At 45.0% G+C, this 16,477-nt stretch overlaps 1 long non-coding RNA gene across 3 annotated transcripts in view; it reads right to left on the bottom strand.

The window, feature by feature from the left end:
- Positions 1-16,477, bottom strand: part of LOC106026421 (uncharacterized) — a 93,950-nt gene that overhangs the window by 17,470 nt on the left and 60,003 nt on the right. For 2 of the 3 annotated variants that reach the window (XR_010041058.1, XR_001200059.2), the window contains exon 3: positions 2,957-3,091. This is a non-coding gene — a long non-coding RNA (uncharacterized LOC106026421). Of the gene's footprint in view, positions 1-2,923; positions 3,092-16,477 lie in introns of all 3 variants that reach the window. The other variant, XR_010041059.1, reaches the window with a different exon arrangement.

The raw sequence follows: 16,477 nt of genomic DNA, 5'->3' as shown, positions 1-16,477 counted from the left end.
GCTCTGACCTGCCCAGACTTTGGAGAGGCAGAAAAACATACTCACTGTAGACACTAGTGGTGGACTCACAGGTGAGGAGAGGTGTCAGTGCCCAGCCAGCCCTCCTCCATGCGCTTATGGCCAGCGGAAGTGAGAGCAAGAGACAGGAGGGACCCAAGGTCATGCAGGAATTGGTGACTAAATGGGACGAGAGCCCGGGCTATTGACAACCAGCCTCCATGTCTCTGCCCCTGAGGCTTCCCTTTCATCTCCTGAAAACCTCCAGTGGATGGATTAAGTGGTGGACCCTTGCAGTTTCTGCAGCCTGATTATTCTGCTTCATTTTCCCCATTGTTTGATAAGGTACCCAATCAAGCTAGATCAATAATAATAGGAGAGGGCCAAGAAATACTGAGTGTTTACCATGCTAAGCAATTTCCTAGACACAACACACAATTATCTCATTATCTCATTTAAACTCACAGCAATCCTTCTATAATTATTAATACTACACCAAATTTAGAGATAATGAAATAAGATTTTTGAGGCTCCATCAGGCCCCAGGTTTGGCAGCTGTGAGGACTAAACCAAGTAGCTCATACTATTTACAAGCGAGCCAGACTGGTCACAAGAGAGGTGTAAATTCAATGCAGGACAGGAGGACTGATGTGGGACTCTTGTAAATCACGAGCAGTCAGTCTACAATTTCTCCAGCAGAAACGCTTATTATAGGCCTGAAAAAGGGACACCACAGACCACTGCAATACCCCTTTATTTGCAGGAGTACAAGGTAGTAAAGACCAGAAAAGGAGGAGTTGCTACTCCTATGTGTGGAGTGGCTGCACTGGAGGTCGGTGAACCACTTGGGTCTAGAGCAGAGCAGTCCCAGGAGCACGAAATGCCAGAGGCAGACCGCGTGGACAAGCTGCCCCCTAGCTCAGCGGCCCACTTGCAGGCTCCCTGCCCCTCAGCATCCCGTCCTGCTACAGCAGGAGTAGCTCTTTGAGCTCTCAGGAAACACTGAGACCTTGCACTTTGGACCCAGTTATAGGCCGCGCCCCACCCCCTTTTACTTTGCACAAATAAAGATGCTGGAGTCACATCCACCAGAGGGCCATACCCCACCTGGTCCCAGCTGTCCTTAGGTGTATTATCTTTTTTTTTTTTTTTTTTGTCTTTTTCCTTTTTATCCGTAGCAGGGATGGAACTCACGACTGCCTGCTTGCAAGGCAGGCGCTTTATGCCGCTGAGCTAAATCCCCAGCCCCTTTTAGGTGTATTATCTTAATCTCCCGTTGACCCCTCCCTGGACCCTGCCAGCCACGACGTGGCATCCTACCAGTTCTGAGACTGGATCCAGCCCATCCTGCTTACTGCGCTCTCCTGCAACATCACAGGGCCAGTAGTAAGCACTCAGCAAACATGCATTAAATAAAGAAATGATCTCTGCGAATAGAATCGGTGCCTATTAGCACCCCACTATCAGACTTAACCCCACATCTCTAGCTACCATAAGCTTCAGCATTATCATCATTTTCACAAGAAGGAGCATTTAGGGTCACATGGCATCCTAAAAGGGTTCCACATTCATCAGGGCTCCTGTGTTCCCCATTGCACTGATGCTTTAAGAAGAGGCATCTTGCCATTTTCCTCTGTAGCTCTACATTCCCCGCGACGCTAGTCATTCAGAAGTCCCCATATGCTGGGCACTGTGCCCAGTGCTTGGGTATGGTGGTGAGCTGATGTGGACAGTAGGTAGGCTACAGTAGCTGAATAGCTGTGACCAGTGTCAGAAGGAAATGAGCAGTTCTGAGAGACAGAGAATGCACGATCACGGATCTAGTTTAGGGTAAGATGGATTCAGAGAAGGCCCCTTGGGTCTCCAAATGTTACATCTAGAACCATCTCTTTACTCTTGTGGGCTGTCCACATCCCTGGAACAGAAGCTGCACACAAGAAAGGTGCTGAGAGACTGAATAAGCCTTTCTGATTGGCTACTTGGCTAGGTGATAGTCTCTCTCCTCCACCCTGCCTTTAATTCACTGATTCATTATTCAATTCTCAAATATTTGTTTAGCACCTACAACTTCCTACTTATTGTGCTGGTAATAGTAATACACCAGCAAATGGCACACGCTGTAATCCCAGCACTCAGGAGGCTGAGGCAGGAGCATCACTGCAAATCTGAGACCAGCCTAGGCTACAAAGTGAGCTCAAGACCAGCCTGAACTATATAGCAACACCCTGTCTCAAAAAGACAAAAAAATAAAAAATTTAAAAAAGCAATCCATCAGTGAGCAAATGTGGCACAGTCCATCCCTTTGTTTGCAATATGGTCTTTTAAAAGGGGGCACATTAATTAGAAACCACAAAACTTTCATGACAGTAAAAGAGTTCTAGGAAGGCCGATCCCATGGAGCTAAACATGAATGTAACATGCAGGTTTGCTCTGGTGTGGGGCACAGGGCCTCCCCATGGAGGTGCCCCACACTGAGCTGAGACAGGGAAATGGGCGTACACTGGACCCATGGCCAGAGGCAACGTTCTCTATGGTCATCTGTAGGTGGTCCCCGGAATGTCAGGTAAAAAGTTGGTGACCTTCACATGCACCTGGTGAGGAGGGTAGAGCTGACTCTGTTCTTGCAGTAGTATATTTCACAGACGAGCAGAAAGTGCTTGGGGAAGTTTAGTGAGTCACCAATACCCCCTGAAATGGGTGAGAACTGGGATAGAAGGGGTTTGTGTGGTATAACTGGTTCTGTATCTATGACGTTAAACTGCTCTCCTGGGCATGAGAAAGCCCAGACTACAGGAGAGTATCTGATCTAGTTCCTTCGCTCTCTTGTTCTCCTTTTCAGGCTGTTCAAAGGCATTACTGTTTCCTCCTAAAGGCAAATATGTCACTTGGGATAAGCTGTATTTTCATAGTCAGAGCTCTGGATCACCTGGAATTTAAAGTGCCCCCAAACACCACTCACGATGGTCCCCGAGGATGCGTATTGAAGTCAGGGGCTGTGGCGGGCATGGAGCTTGAGAGTCAGGCACGCCATCTGCCACCTCTGTGACTGCAGGCCGGAGCTCCTCTGAGCCTCGATCCACTCTGAGGGGCTGAACTGTGAGGAAGAACAGGACAGGGTCAGAGGCAGAAACCTGTGCAGAGCACGACTGCTCCCACTCAGTTTTACTGATCGTATCTCAATTATCCCTTTTTATAAATGAAGACGCACACAAAGTGCAAAGAGTTGCCTGGCATTGCACAGCTAGTCAGCATCTCTGCCCAGGCCAAAGTGCACCTCCCCACGCTGCAATGTGTGGTATTTCCACTCAACCGAGCACTTTTAGGCAAATCACAAATCTGAAGTGTCAGTGGGAAAAACAGTCCCTGGAATCTACATGACCCAGATTCCTGGGATGGCAGATCATTATCCCTTCCCACTCCAAGCACCCCCTTTGCACCACAATTTTGTGGCCCACCGTAGCACACAAAGATATTAATAGAGAGAACAAGCTCTTTGCACTGTAGAGTCTTCCCTCCGGGAAAATAGGGCAGGAAAGCGAAGGAGCAGGAGGAGGAGGGAAAGGAAGAGTGGAGGTGAAGGAGGAGATTCACCATGATCAGATCATCCTTTACCTGGAGCAAAGCTGAACTGGTTTGTTTGGGAAGCAAATCTCCTCTCAAGACAGACAAGAAAATCTGAGAGAGAACAGTCCCTCTGGCAGCCCTAGGGAGGACATGGGACAATAAGACTCCTTTACCCTCCATGTTGGCCCTCAAAGGTCTCCAGACTTCATTTATGTAACGGGACTTGATCCTCAATCAGTGCAGTGAGGCAGGCAGGTGTGTGCTGCCTAGGTAGCACTAGGTATGCTGAGCAGGAGGGAGCTGTGGTGCTCCTCTATCATCACGGCCCTGCATCCTTGTGCAGCAAGCATTGGCTGGGTGCTCTGAACCTGAGTAAGGCAGGGGGGAATTTACAACACACCGTAGCTTGCCTCAAAGAACACATTATTAACGGAGAAGACCAGCAAAGGTAAATAAATATGTAGGAAACTAATTAACGCACTATGGCTGGCACACAGATATAAACATGCCAGAGAACTCAGGAGAGAGATAAAGGACTAAGAAAACCTTGGGCAGAGAGGCAGTGGTAGTCAGGAAAGGCTTCTGGAAGAGAAGACACCTGAAATTTGAGGGCTGGAGAGGAATCATCTAGATGAAGGAGTTGGAGCCTAGAGAAATGGCTTGTGAATCACAGTACAGGAACAGGAATTCAAAGAGATGGTGTAATTTGAATTTTAAGGTCTCCTGAATGAATGCCTCATCAAAGGACCTCCAGTTGTGTCTTGATTTTTGCCTGTGGGAAGTAGAGCTGAAACCCATTTTCACTTGCATTAAATCATAGGACTGACTTCCTGTGGCAACTGCTATGGAGCCCCAGCCTTATCTCCTCATGGCTGGGGCTCACGGTCATGGGACCAGATGCTAACACCCACATCCCCAGGCAGGACTACCTATGGAGCCAGGATTGGCTCAGCCTCACAGGCTGCCTGGCCTTCCTCTGATCACGTCCAGCATGGTGCCTTTCCTTTTCAAGACCCAAGTGGCATCCTCCTGCAGATCCAGCCTTCTCAGGCTGGCTTTAGAAGCTGACTTCACTGCTTCACACTGGGATGATTGATGGCGTGAATGGCTGGCCCCACTTTGACATTGCTCTGTACTTCAGTCCCATGACTCCAGAACCTGCAGCAAGACATCCCTCATGTCATCAGCCTAGGCTCTGTACTTCCCTCAGATTCCCTGCTTGCCTGACTTTCTAGTCATGAACCATATCTCAAATGCCCTCACCCCAAACTCTTTTCCCTAGCACTGCCCCATGTGGTCAGTCAGCACCTCCCTTTCCATTTCCACCCCAACCACACAGCCAGAACACTCCAGGGAGACCCAGGGAGAGCAGGAACAGAACCACCATCTGTGAAAAGTCATTTAGAGAGCAGTTCAGACAGCAGGTCGGAGAAGGAAAAAGATATCTTGGCTTCTGGGTACACAGAAAGTACAGCAATTAAATTCCAAGGACAGTTACAGTCTTTTCCAGTCTAACTTGACTTGAGAAAGTTTTACCTAGTTATGGGGAGTTTAACAACAGCTTGACAGTGACAATCACGTGCTCTGTAATGCCCAAAGTGCCACCTTTGGGCACCCTGCACTAACAATCTTCATTAAAATCAATACTATTCTTTGCTTGCCCAAACCAAACATTCTCCTTGGCCCACCGGCTCACTGGTTTATAAAATCTCATTTTAGCAAAGAACCTTGCTATCACTGGACCCTCCCCATCCTTAGTATCTAACACCTTCGTCTGATCAAGTTCATTCCCCACCACCACCCAGGTGACACCTGTTCACTTGGGTCGGTTTCTGTAAGAACCCTGCTAAATCCCCTTGGCCAGAATCTTTCCCACTTCTGTTAGTAATTTTCCATCTAATTTTCCATCTAATTTTCCTGCTCCTTGGCTTCAAATTCCCACTTGCAAAAGTTGCATTCAGGGTTGAGCCCTGTCTCTCTCCTCCACTCAGGATCCCAATACGGTGGCCTCAAAACCTGTGGTAACAGTGCTGCATAGAGGCTTCCTTACCATGCTTTTAAAATAAGTGTCAGTGATTAATCTTTTCTTTACACTTGTAAAAACACCACGATTCTTCAGGGGATACCAACAAATTGAGCTTCTACCCAGACTGGCAGGGTCCTCTCCTGAGAGCAAGGGAAAGGGAGGGGAGGGAATCTCTTGGGGAAGGAGGTGATAGCCCATGATAACACTCACCTTTGGTAGCTAAAGATTAGCACCAGTTGAGGCTGTACAACACCTTAAGCCTCAAAGGAAAAGGAAGGAGGCAGCGTAGGATAAAATGAAGAAATGAATGAGAAGAATCAGGTCCCAGTGACTGTGCCGCCTGTACCTCCTGCTAGCTATACACACGACTACTCTCCCCAAGCCTCAGTTCCCCCATCTGGGGAGGGAGGGACACCTCCAGCTCTGAGGTTTTCTGCAGATCTGCTCTCCAATTTCTGTACGCGCTGTCCTTGCTCCTCCAGAGAGAATGCATGAGGCAGCCAGGAATATGCCGTGTGGTGCGATGAGGGTGATTTACTGCACGGCTGCCCGGGTACCCATCGGAACTCTTGGAACAGGCCTGCCATCCACAATCTTGAGTGCCATCATTATGGGCCTCGTGGGAGAAGTTTATTCTGCTCTGCCCTTCACGTCTCAGCACAAGGTGACAGGCTCCCATTCTGTTCCCTGGGCGGTGCAGGAGCTACACCTCGGAACCTCAGAACTCAGGCACAGATCCATCTGAAGGGCTGGCTTCAGACAGACAGAAACAGCCAGCCCCAGACACAGCATCAGCTCATTCACCCACCCATCTACCTGGAGCTCCTGCTGTGTGCCCCTGTGAATCCATTTCCATCTAGTTCCACCTGCCTGGAATGCCTTCTTCCCCTCTTTAGCATTTAAAATGTCTTTTATCACTTAAGTTACTCTACAAAGAACATCTTTCCTGTGATTTCTTCTCTACTAAGCCCCTTCCCTGATCTCTGGCCTGAACATGCTGCCCACTCTTCACACCCATTCTACCCTGCCCTGTTCTGTGATCGGTGGCTGTGCATCTCCCTTTCTTAGGAGGATTGCAGGCTCACTGAGCTGAAGGAAGATGCCATCCTTGGCATCGATCTCACCTAGCATTTGGTACCTTTGTGATCTTCTGTGTATGTTTTCTCCACTGCAGGAGGACAGAAAATCCGAGTGGCACAGTTGCCAATCCAGTGGCTGCTGTCAGCTAATCCTTTCCTGTGGATGTTTTTGCTATGGCACTGTCAACAAGCCCCAGCTCAGTGGTTTTAAATACCAACCCTAAGCCAATAACGCTCAAAGTTTGTGTGCTTATCTTGGACCTTGTACACTGAGCCCAGCATGCCCCATCCCGTAGGTGTCTAACACCTGTCTTGGATGCCATATGTCCAGTAAGTAGGATGAGTGACAGGCACCCAGAGGAGCATCTTGGCAGAAGATTAGGGGGTTCTCAGTCTGGATTGAGAGCTGGTAACAAAGGTCAGGGAAGAAATAAAGACTGTGGGGCATCCTGCCTCCTTCCCCAATGTCCAGGTAGCAAGTGTTGACTGGGGATTTGCATGATTAGACAAAGAAAACAAGGACCTAATTGATCCATAAAATGCATGAGAACAGTAAAAATAAATGCCATAAATAATTGGTATATAAATCATTTCAGATGTGAATAATGATACTGGGATAGGCAATTTATTTTAAAAATTAGAATCTCATAAAGCGTGGGTGAGTTGTATTTAAAATCATCTTTCAAACAGGAATGGACTACTCTGGAATTCAACCTGAAACTGACTGACCACACAGCAGGCATCAAGAGGGAAGGTTAAGGCGTCAGACCAAGGCTGGAGCGGATATACTTAAAGGAGCAGGCAGTGTTTGACTCCCACTGGCCAGTGGCAATAACAAAAATGATGATGAAATTTCCAGTGTTGATTACATAAAATGCTGCTACCACCATTGTCACTGATGATGGCTACAGTGACAACTAACATCCATTGAATTCATGCTTGGTTGAAAGCATTGTTAAGCGCTTTGCCACTTTACATCAATTATCTAAGCTAATCTTCAACACCAGCTTGAGAAATATCATTACCTTTATTTAGCAAACAGAAGCAGTTTACACTGCCCCTAAGAAACGGCAGGGCAAGCATATCAGCACAGCTGTACAGGACACTCTCTGAAACACAATCCAACAGGATCAGCTCAATGGGTGCAGTGACAGGCTATGATAAGCTCTTCTTGGGACACTGGGATATAAGAAAGGAAAAGAGAACTGTAACAGTGAACTGAAATACAGGCAGTGCTGACCAGGCATATGGAAATGGACATATTCACCCTCGGGTGAACCTGAGTAGCCAATCATAATTGAGAAACTATGAGTTCTACAACGACATTTGTCAAAGTCGTACTAGGAACCTGAGATATGTTATTTTCCCTTTTCTGTACAACCTCAGGATAAAATGAAAAGGGATGTGTCAGTTCCAAAGTGTCTAGGTATTCACGGGGCCTCGGTCCTATGTATTCATCTACCCATCTGTACTTACAACACAATAGCAGCTAAGGTAACTACTTAGATGGATTTAAACAAAATGTAAATTTAAAAATCTCCAAGGACTCCCTCAAACCAACGGATTTAAAGCCATAGGTCAAATGAGGAAAATGCAAGGCCTTTGCAAATAAGAAAGCAAGAAACTCAAGAAAGCATTTATTTCCTCTCTAAGAGCCCCAGGAGTGAAAAGGGAAATATAGTTCTCAACATTGCTTGGCTGTTATTAAATGCACTGTATACTCTGTCTCTTTCTCAGAATTAAAGGCCTTACACTTTACACATTAAGGGAGAAAGGTGCTCAGAGTTATCACTGAAACATTCTGCAAATAAGCACATTTCATCTTCTTCTTCAGGGCTCTGAAGAGAATGCTCTTCCTTGAAGACTGCCATAAAATATAAGAAAGGTTGTCTAACTTGGAATCATACACATTCTTTATCTTTCTAGATGTCAATAAATTTTTATTAAAAGATAAAAACTATCTTTCAAAAAAAGTTACCATGCTGGTTTTCTGATTAACTGCTGGGAAGCCCTGATTTCCCATGTGAGTTTCATTCATGAATCTGCTAGAGGATTCTTCTGATTTGACTTCAGGCTCCTTTGAAAAGCACAGAGAAAGCACTGCTGAAATTGTCATCTTCTAAATCTGTGACCTTGAGCGAGTCCCCCACCCATCCTGACCTGACAAGTCCCTTCAGGGAAATTTCAGTAAATCACTTAAAACAAATCCAAAAATTGTATGCCAAAGGGATATAACAATGACTTCAACTTAAAACCAAAAATCTCTAAAAAATAAATCACTGCTAGTTTACATTTAGAGTATTGTTAATTCCATGTTTATTCTACAAACCCAAAGGTAAGTCAAGCCTAGCCAGCTTTCGGGCAAACTCCCATCCACCCACCAAAAGTACAAAACAAGATATAAACTTCATTTCTTCATGTTTGACTTACACAGATGAATATCAGCAGGGTCATATTTGTGAAAATATTAAAGAGTAATAAATGTTTCTGAATAGCCTCTGTTAGTTTTCATCTCTGTGACAAAAATATAACTTGCTCTAAAAATCAACTTAGAAGATAAGAGATTTATTCTGGCTTACAGTTTCAGAGGTTTAGTCCATGGTGCACTGATTCCATTGGTTTTAAGCCTCTGGCCAGGCAGAAACATCGTAGGAGAGTATGTGAGAGAGAAGCACTGCCTGCAGTGCAGCAAGCAGCAAGAAAAAGGCAGGAAGAAACTGGAGACAAGATACACCTTTCAGTGTCACAGCCCCAGGAACCTCTTCCCTCAGGTGGACCCACCTCCTAATGAAACACACACTTCAATATTCATCAGTGGACCAATCCCTTGATGAGGTCAGAACGTCACTATCAACTCACCTCTCTCCATGCCACCTCTGAACATGGCTGCAGTGAAGATCAATCCTCCAACATGTGAGTCTTTGGGGTACATTTCATGTTTAAATCATAGCAATCCCTCATAATCTTTCAATTAAACATTTTTATTTGAAGTAATTTAGCCTGTGAAATCCTCAGTAATCATCTCCTCCTCCTCCTGCTTACTGTGAGAATTCAGATTGATCTTTATTTGCTTATAACTCAAGCACTTTTCCAAATGTAACTTTCAATGATTTCATGAAGCCATACCCTGTACTATAATTGGTAATTTTACTTTACAAACACTTTGAATTGCTTTTCACATATTATTTGATGACTGTAGTATCTGTTAATTATCATCAGACTAGCCAACAGAAATATTAATATGACACACAAGGAAACAAGGTTTAGGAGGCTCGAATGTGGCTCATTGTACAAGTGACCAGGTCATCGGTGAATATTTTTTTGCAAAGACAATTTTTGCTTCTCTGTGAAACCTCAAAATTCCTTGGTTTTAGGTGACCACTGACCCTCTCCTGATCTCTGCCACTCCTTTAGATCTTTCCATAAATGTTACTTTAATGAAACTTTTCTTGGTTTTAAAATTCCAATTCCAGGGGCTGGGGGTTTACCTCAGTAATATAAGCACCTGCCTGGTGAGACTGAGGTCATGAGTTCGCGCAACAGTACAAAAAAAAAAAAAATTACAAATAATAAATAAAATTCCAATTCCACCCTATTTACCCTTTGTCTGCTTTGGCTTCTTTTTAGCACTTTCTAACATCTAACACGCTATGTGTTAGATGTTAGATGTGTATTTCACCTGTTGTCCATTGATAAGTCTACCTCCTCCTGTGTCCCTACTACAATGGGATCTCTATGATTGCAGTGAGTTTCCTGTTTAATCCACTGCTTATGACTATTACCTAAAACAGTCCTTAGCTAGAACTCTGCGTGTGGTAGGGCTTTAAATATATGTGTTGAATGAGTGAGGAGTGAGTGACTGTTCAAAATGAGTTCATCTCTAGCACATCAAAGGGTTGAGTGTGGGGAAACCCCTAGAGAAATCTTGCCTCTCTTTGAAAGAAGAGTAACCATTTCCATTTTGGATAAATGACCCTATCTCCATAAACTGATATGTACACAGCTGGCTGGGCTATTTCTTCGACCCTTCAGTTGGCTTTAAGCAATGTAAATTGGGCTAGGTGAGGAGCTGATGTGTAACTTTTGATGGTAGGTGACAGTCTTTGTTTCCCCACCCAGTGACTCCCCAAATATATGGTAAAGCAGGCCAGGATGGAGAGCTAAAAGAAAACCATGCTGTTGTCTGGGGCTGAGTCTCCAGGAAGAGACTCTGACTTCCCAGGGCACAAAGGATTGTACATCAGAACTGAAGCACTGTCCCCAAATCGTTAGCTACTACCTCAGTTGTGGATTGCAGATTATTCTCTCTGTATTTCTTGCCCTCTTCGTACTGCAGAGGTGATCTCAGCCTCCTATCCAGCCAGCTCAGAGCAGTCACATATTTCTGCCACTCTCCCTGTCACTCATCACAAAGCCACTCCCTTCACAGAGAATTAAGAAAACTCAGGTTGGGCTCTGGGTCAGGGCCTTTGTTTCAGTGAACACCATCCTGGCTGGATTTAGGACTCCCTGGCTCCCCATAACTTTACATATGTCTTAGTGTCTTTATTCTCGCCTTGGGTTGCACTGGAAGTGGTACATTGGAATTAACACTAGAATGCCAATAACTTCTCCATGGGATTACAAATATAAACCTTCCTGGACTGTGACAAGGATGGAAAAGAGATCTCTATAGTAGAAAATACTGCTGATAGGACCAAGGTTATAGATTTCATTCTAATGCCAAAGGAGACAAATAGATTCTAGTAGGGCTTTGTTAGCCTGGATCCCTGTGTGGAGAGAGAGAAAGAGATACAGAGACAGACAGAGAACTAAACAAAAGAACATGGCTCACATTGCTTTAGCTGGTAATGAGCATTACTCAAGATCTCAGTTCAAAGATGTCTACTTTATAGTCTGTTTCAGCTGCCAGCTAATTACTGATTGCCAACATGCTGCAAGGCGTTGTCAAAATAACTTGCGTGCTTCAGCATAACAATTTTAGGTTGGAAGAGGCTTTAGAAATAATCTGATCCAAACTAATCATTTTACAGATGGAGAAACCAAGACTTAAAGGTGAAGCCTTTGTTCAAAAATCAAACAGCAAAAATTGTACAAATAAGAATCCCATAGGCTTAGCATTGACAAACAGGAGACATTTAAAAGGAAGAAGTGAAGAAACCTTTAGGCAAACCACTGTGCAGAACACTCCACTACTTTGTTACCATTTCAATAAAGGGATGACCCCTGACTCTCCTTTCTCTTTTATTCCGAAAGATTCCTTGTCTCAGTTAACTGATCAGCCCACTAAATTTGGTCCCTTGGAGTTTGACTTTGTTTCTCCAGAATAAAACTGTGTGGGCAGTATGAACTGACCACAAGTCTACCACGTGACTTGCTGGCATAAATCATTTAATCTACACTGCACTGTTTCTTTGGCCTGAGGGTGGTGGCCCTTCTCAGGCCAGAGCTCCATCCTCCCTGGCTCCCTCGGAAACATGTTTCTTGTCACCACTGCAGTCAAATGACACCTCAAACAGCACTTTCAACTGACAAATTCCTAGTCTCTCAAAAAAACAAAAAAAAAAAAAACGTTTTTTCCCTGGAAAATTCCAGCAAAGTGTTCTGATGCAAACACCAGGACCTAAAGTTCATTAGAATTATAAAAGGCAGCTAGCAGTTTCTGTGTGTGACACAAACCCATCTTCCTTGTACTGGCTGGTGACTGGGGCAGCAGCAGAGGATGGGGAAACTCAACAGCTCTCCATCAATGATCTCTCTACCCTGCTGCCCACTTTCTTGAAGCCTTACCCACGGAGGGCCTCAGGCTTGGCCAGACAGGAGAGAGATATCTTCATCAGGAAAGTCATCCTGGAGCCTGCCAAGCTCTGTGTACACAGGTATGATTGCTCAGTAAACGAAGGGGTCACCAAAATGTGTACATTAGATACGCTGAGCTTTTAGTGACCCAGAAAGTCCTGGGAAAATGTAGCTTTAGATCAGAGAGGAAAAAAGGTGGTGTTTTTCCCTTCCGAATGGGCAAAGTAAAGATCTTGGGGAATGAGATTCTTTTTCATTCCCCAAGGAGAAATTCTCAGGATTAAGACGCAGGGAGATGGATCCCCTTGAAGCACCATAGCAAGGAGATGGCGCCAAGTGAGGAAGGAGCCCAGCCAAGGCTATTTTCAGCTACACTTTCCCTCCCCGATAAAGATGTCTGTGTCAATCCGGGCTGTATGCCTCAGAATGCCAAGGGCCTCAGCCTGGTGCCCTTGCAGCCCACACTGAGCCTGGTCCCCCAGAACTCAGGCTTTGCTCACAGCTGAGCTGTAGACCGAATGCTGAAGATCATCCACAAGTCCTACCTCTCCCTGGTCTCAGCTTCCCGCCGCCGTCATCTAAGGTTCATTGAGGGCTTACATGTCCACATAGTGAAAAGCATGGTTTCTCTTATTATGTAACTTAAACCTCGCTATCTGTTTTAAGCATGATATTAGTATTTTTAGCTGCTATTTCACTGATGCAAAACCCACTCAGAGATGTGGTAAGTCTTGCTCAGGGTCCGCAGCCCAGCTTGAAATCCAACACAGGTTTTTTGGCTCACCATGCATCTCATATATTCTAGATAATAACCTGCGCCAGGTGTATAGCCTGCAAATATTTTTCTTCCACTATTGACTCTTCTGATGATTGTTTCCTTTCTTGAGCAGCTTTTCAGCTTAAAGTATTCCAGTTCTTTTTAATAACTGGCATTAACATGATAAAAAACAAAACCCTCCAGTCAAGGCCCACCACCCAAAGTTATTGCATTATACATCAAGTTTCCAAGCCATTCTCTTTGGAGAACACATTCAAATCATAGTAACTTCCCTGGTTGTCATTTAATTCTGTCACTAACATGCAAAATTAGAATGAAAGAAGTGAAAGGGTATGCTAGCAAAGTTTAATCTAAGTATGGAATTTTGCAGAGAAAGACTAAGATGAAGAGAGAAAGTTCCAGACCCATACAATTTATGTGTGTGGCTTCTCGAAGTTATTTCTACAAGATGTTAATAGGTTATGATACATAAAGCAAAAAATAAATAATAAAATAAAAATATTCAGTAATCAAATGTGTTCAGGAGACACTTGATCCGGTGTTAAACAAGTTTCATTAATACAGGACTTTCTCAGAGCCTTTAATCAAATCAGAGAAGTAGACATATTGTTCAAATGTCTGTGAAACCAGTGCTTTGGAGCTGTGCTTTATAAAAATTACTTTGGGAAACTGCCACCTGCTGCTTTCCCCAGAGCATTGTGCTTTTCCTACTTGGGTGAGTTAGACGTGTCTCCTGGAATAGACATACTCCACCCAACCCAGAAGCTCCCGGCAGCCCACACATCTGCCTGACCAGCTCTTCTTTAATTTGTCCTCCATTGTTTCCCATAATTCAGAAAGTACACATTAACTTGGTCAGTCCTATACGATCTCTTAGTAGAGAAATTTATTTTCAATAAAGGCAGAGTCGTAACACATCTTCACTTTGCTAACATCTTGTTATACAACTAGAAAACAATATAACCCAATTCGAGCTTTTTCCTCCCTCAATTTTCAAATGATGTGGTCCAATCACAGTGTATATCTTTCTAGCTGTAGGTTCGTGCAGTCAACATACAGTTAAAGTCTTTGTGATCTCTTCCAGCAGGTTGAGAACCTGCCTGACGGGTCCTTGGGTTCAGTTTGGTCAGTCTTCCCTGCTTCATCCCCATAGCTCCCCTGGGACCTCCACTGATGGTCTGTGACAAGTGTGCACCCCCACACCCACCCACTCTTCCCATCAAATCGCACCTTTCTGTCCTCATCTATCCAGAGGCATGGAGGTGGGGAGGTCCTCCTGAGGGTTCACCACTGTCCTTTACAGGTAAGGTAACCAATCGGCCCTCATCCCCTACAGTGTCAGTGCTCCAGCACAGCCCCCCAGCCCCCAACACACACACACACACTCCCGCCTATGCTGAGCTCCTCACTCCCAGCTTCCTTGGTAATCACCAAAGCTACCACCCTTCAGAGAGAGACATAAATTCTCATCAGGTCCACACTCCGTCATCGAGCGTCTTGGAGCTAAATGCCCAGGCTGCCACAGCCAATCCACACCACTTTGGTCACCACGGAGCAGCCTCAGGGAAAATCGCTGGCTCTATTCAGCCCTGCTCCAGCTGCAAGCAAAATCTGCCAGACCTCATTCTCCTCCTCCTCTCTGCCCTCTCCCTGCTCTTGGCCCGTGTCTTTCAGACAGGCGTCCCAGGGGAGCACAGTGTCTCTTGTGGTTGGACTCTGTGTGAATATAGAAATATTATCTACATAATTTATCACTCCCAATGCATTCTTTTTCCCTTGACTAAAGGAGTATGGATCTGTATCTGCATCAGGGGAGGCAGAGAGATTTTTACATACTGAATCTGCTTATGCATAAATACATGTTACTTGCCAGTCTCTGAATAAATGATACACTTTATTGCTCAAGCTAGTTCTTTAGCTCAGAAGGATTCTCTGTCTCTTTACTTCCTTCTGACATCGCTCACCTGTAAAAGACTTATACTTGCCTGCTCCCCTTCTTGGTAATGAAACTTCAGCATTCTTTGGCAAAGCTGCCCTCCTCATAGGACTCAGTACTGATGAATTTGTAGGGGGTCAGTTCCAACCTCTGGTTTTGAGACCAGTGGAGGATCCATATCTGATTAGGCGGAACCTCCACTCCTCAGGCCACAGGGTTCAGTCAGGCATATACAGATGACGCAAGCACACCAAGGACAATAATCATAAGACATGTGCTGTCACTCCTGACAAAGAGATGCCTTTCCACTGATATGGTGGAATGGAAGAATATAAAACTGTAATCACACTGACTTTCTGCATTCCAATAGGAGAGTGTCAGTAGAGTCCAGAGAGGCAAACATATAATTGATGACATTGCTTCAACCCCTTGAAACTACTCCTATCCACGGCATTTTCAAATCTGTGACCTAAAATGGTGATGATGACAATGATGATGATAATGGGGTTGTCCAACTCAACAAGAGCTAGTTAGTAGAAGCATGCTTTAGCAGGCTACCTTGGCCTTCCTTCAAGATTAAGACACATGTCTTCAGAGATCAGGACTGTCACCTGCTGATGGTCCAGTAGTACAGTTAACTGAATGAAACTCAGTCAGGAGCATGTTCCCTGACCGGAAGCTGCTCACATCCCGTGACTGATCAGTGCAGGACTGCAAAGACCCAGACAACTTGCCTCAAATCCAGACAACTCTGAGGGACCATTGTAGCTCCAAATGTCTCCCGGTGGGGTTGGCTGAGACCTTCGTAGTTGAACTGCAGTTCACCATCTCCTTCTGTCTCTTCCTGCTCCCTGGGGCTCTCAACAGGTTCCGTCTCCAAGAATAGTTCCTAATAAACTCCCTGCATGCAAACTTTCATCTCACAATCTGTTCCCAAGGAAAATCAGTCTAAGACAGTGGGGTTTCCATTTTCGAAACCAGAGGAGACCTAGAGTGCCATCTTGCAGAGCCCAACCCCAGTGCCACCTCTCCACACAGTTTTCAATAACATTAAGTATCCCGTTCTCAGCTGGCACAGCTTGGTATTCGTGCCCTCCTTCAGATGCATCCATTCCTCTTCTCATTACTGTTAATGGTCTGTGCATCTGCCTCCCCATCCAACTGTAAACTTGCAAAGACTTTTCTTCTGTCTGCCTAACCCTGCTCGCTTTGCATAGAAGTTGTGCTCATAAATACAGAGTCACTTTCTAAGTGCCCCCATGAAATTCCTCATTGTGATCAGCAAAGGGAAGTGTGGA

Source organism: Cavia porcellus, unplaced genomic scaffold (assembly GCF_034190915.1).
Source record: "Cavia porcellus strain 051 isolate PalLab524CR breed Dunkin Hartley unplaced genomic scaffold, mCavPor4.1 scaffold_19, whole genome shotgun sequence".
Classification (NCBI taxonomy): Eukaryota; Metazoa; Chordata; class Mammalia; order Rodentia; family Caviidae; genus Cavia; species Cavia porcellus.
Note: the sequence above shows the minus strand (reverse complement) of the source record. Positions and strands in the feature narration are given on the sequence as shown.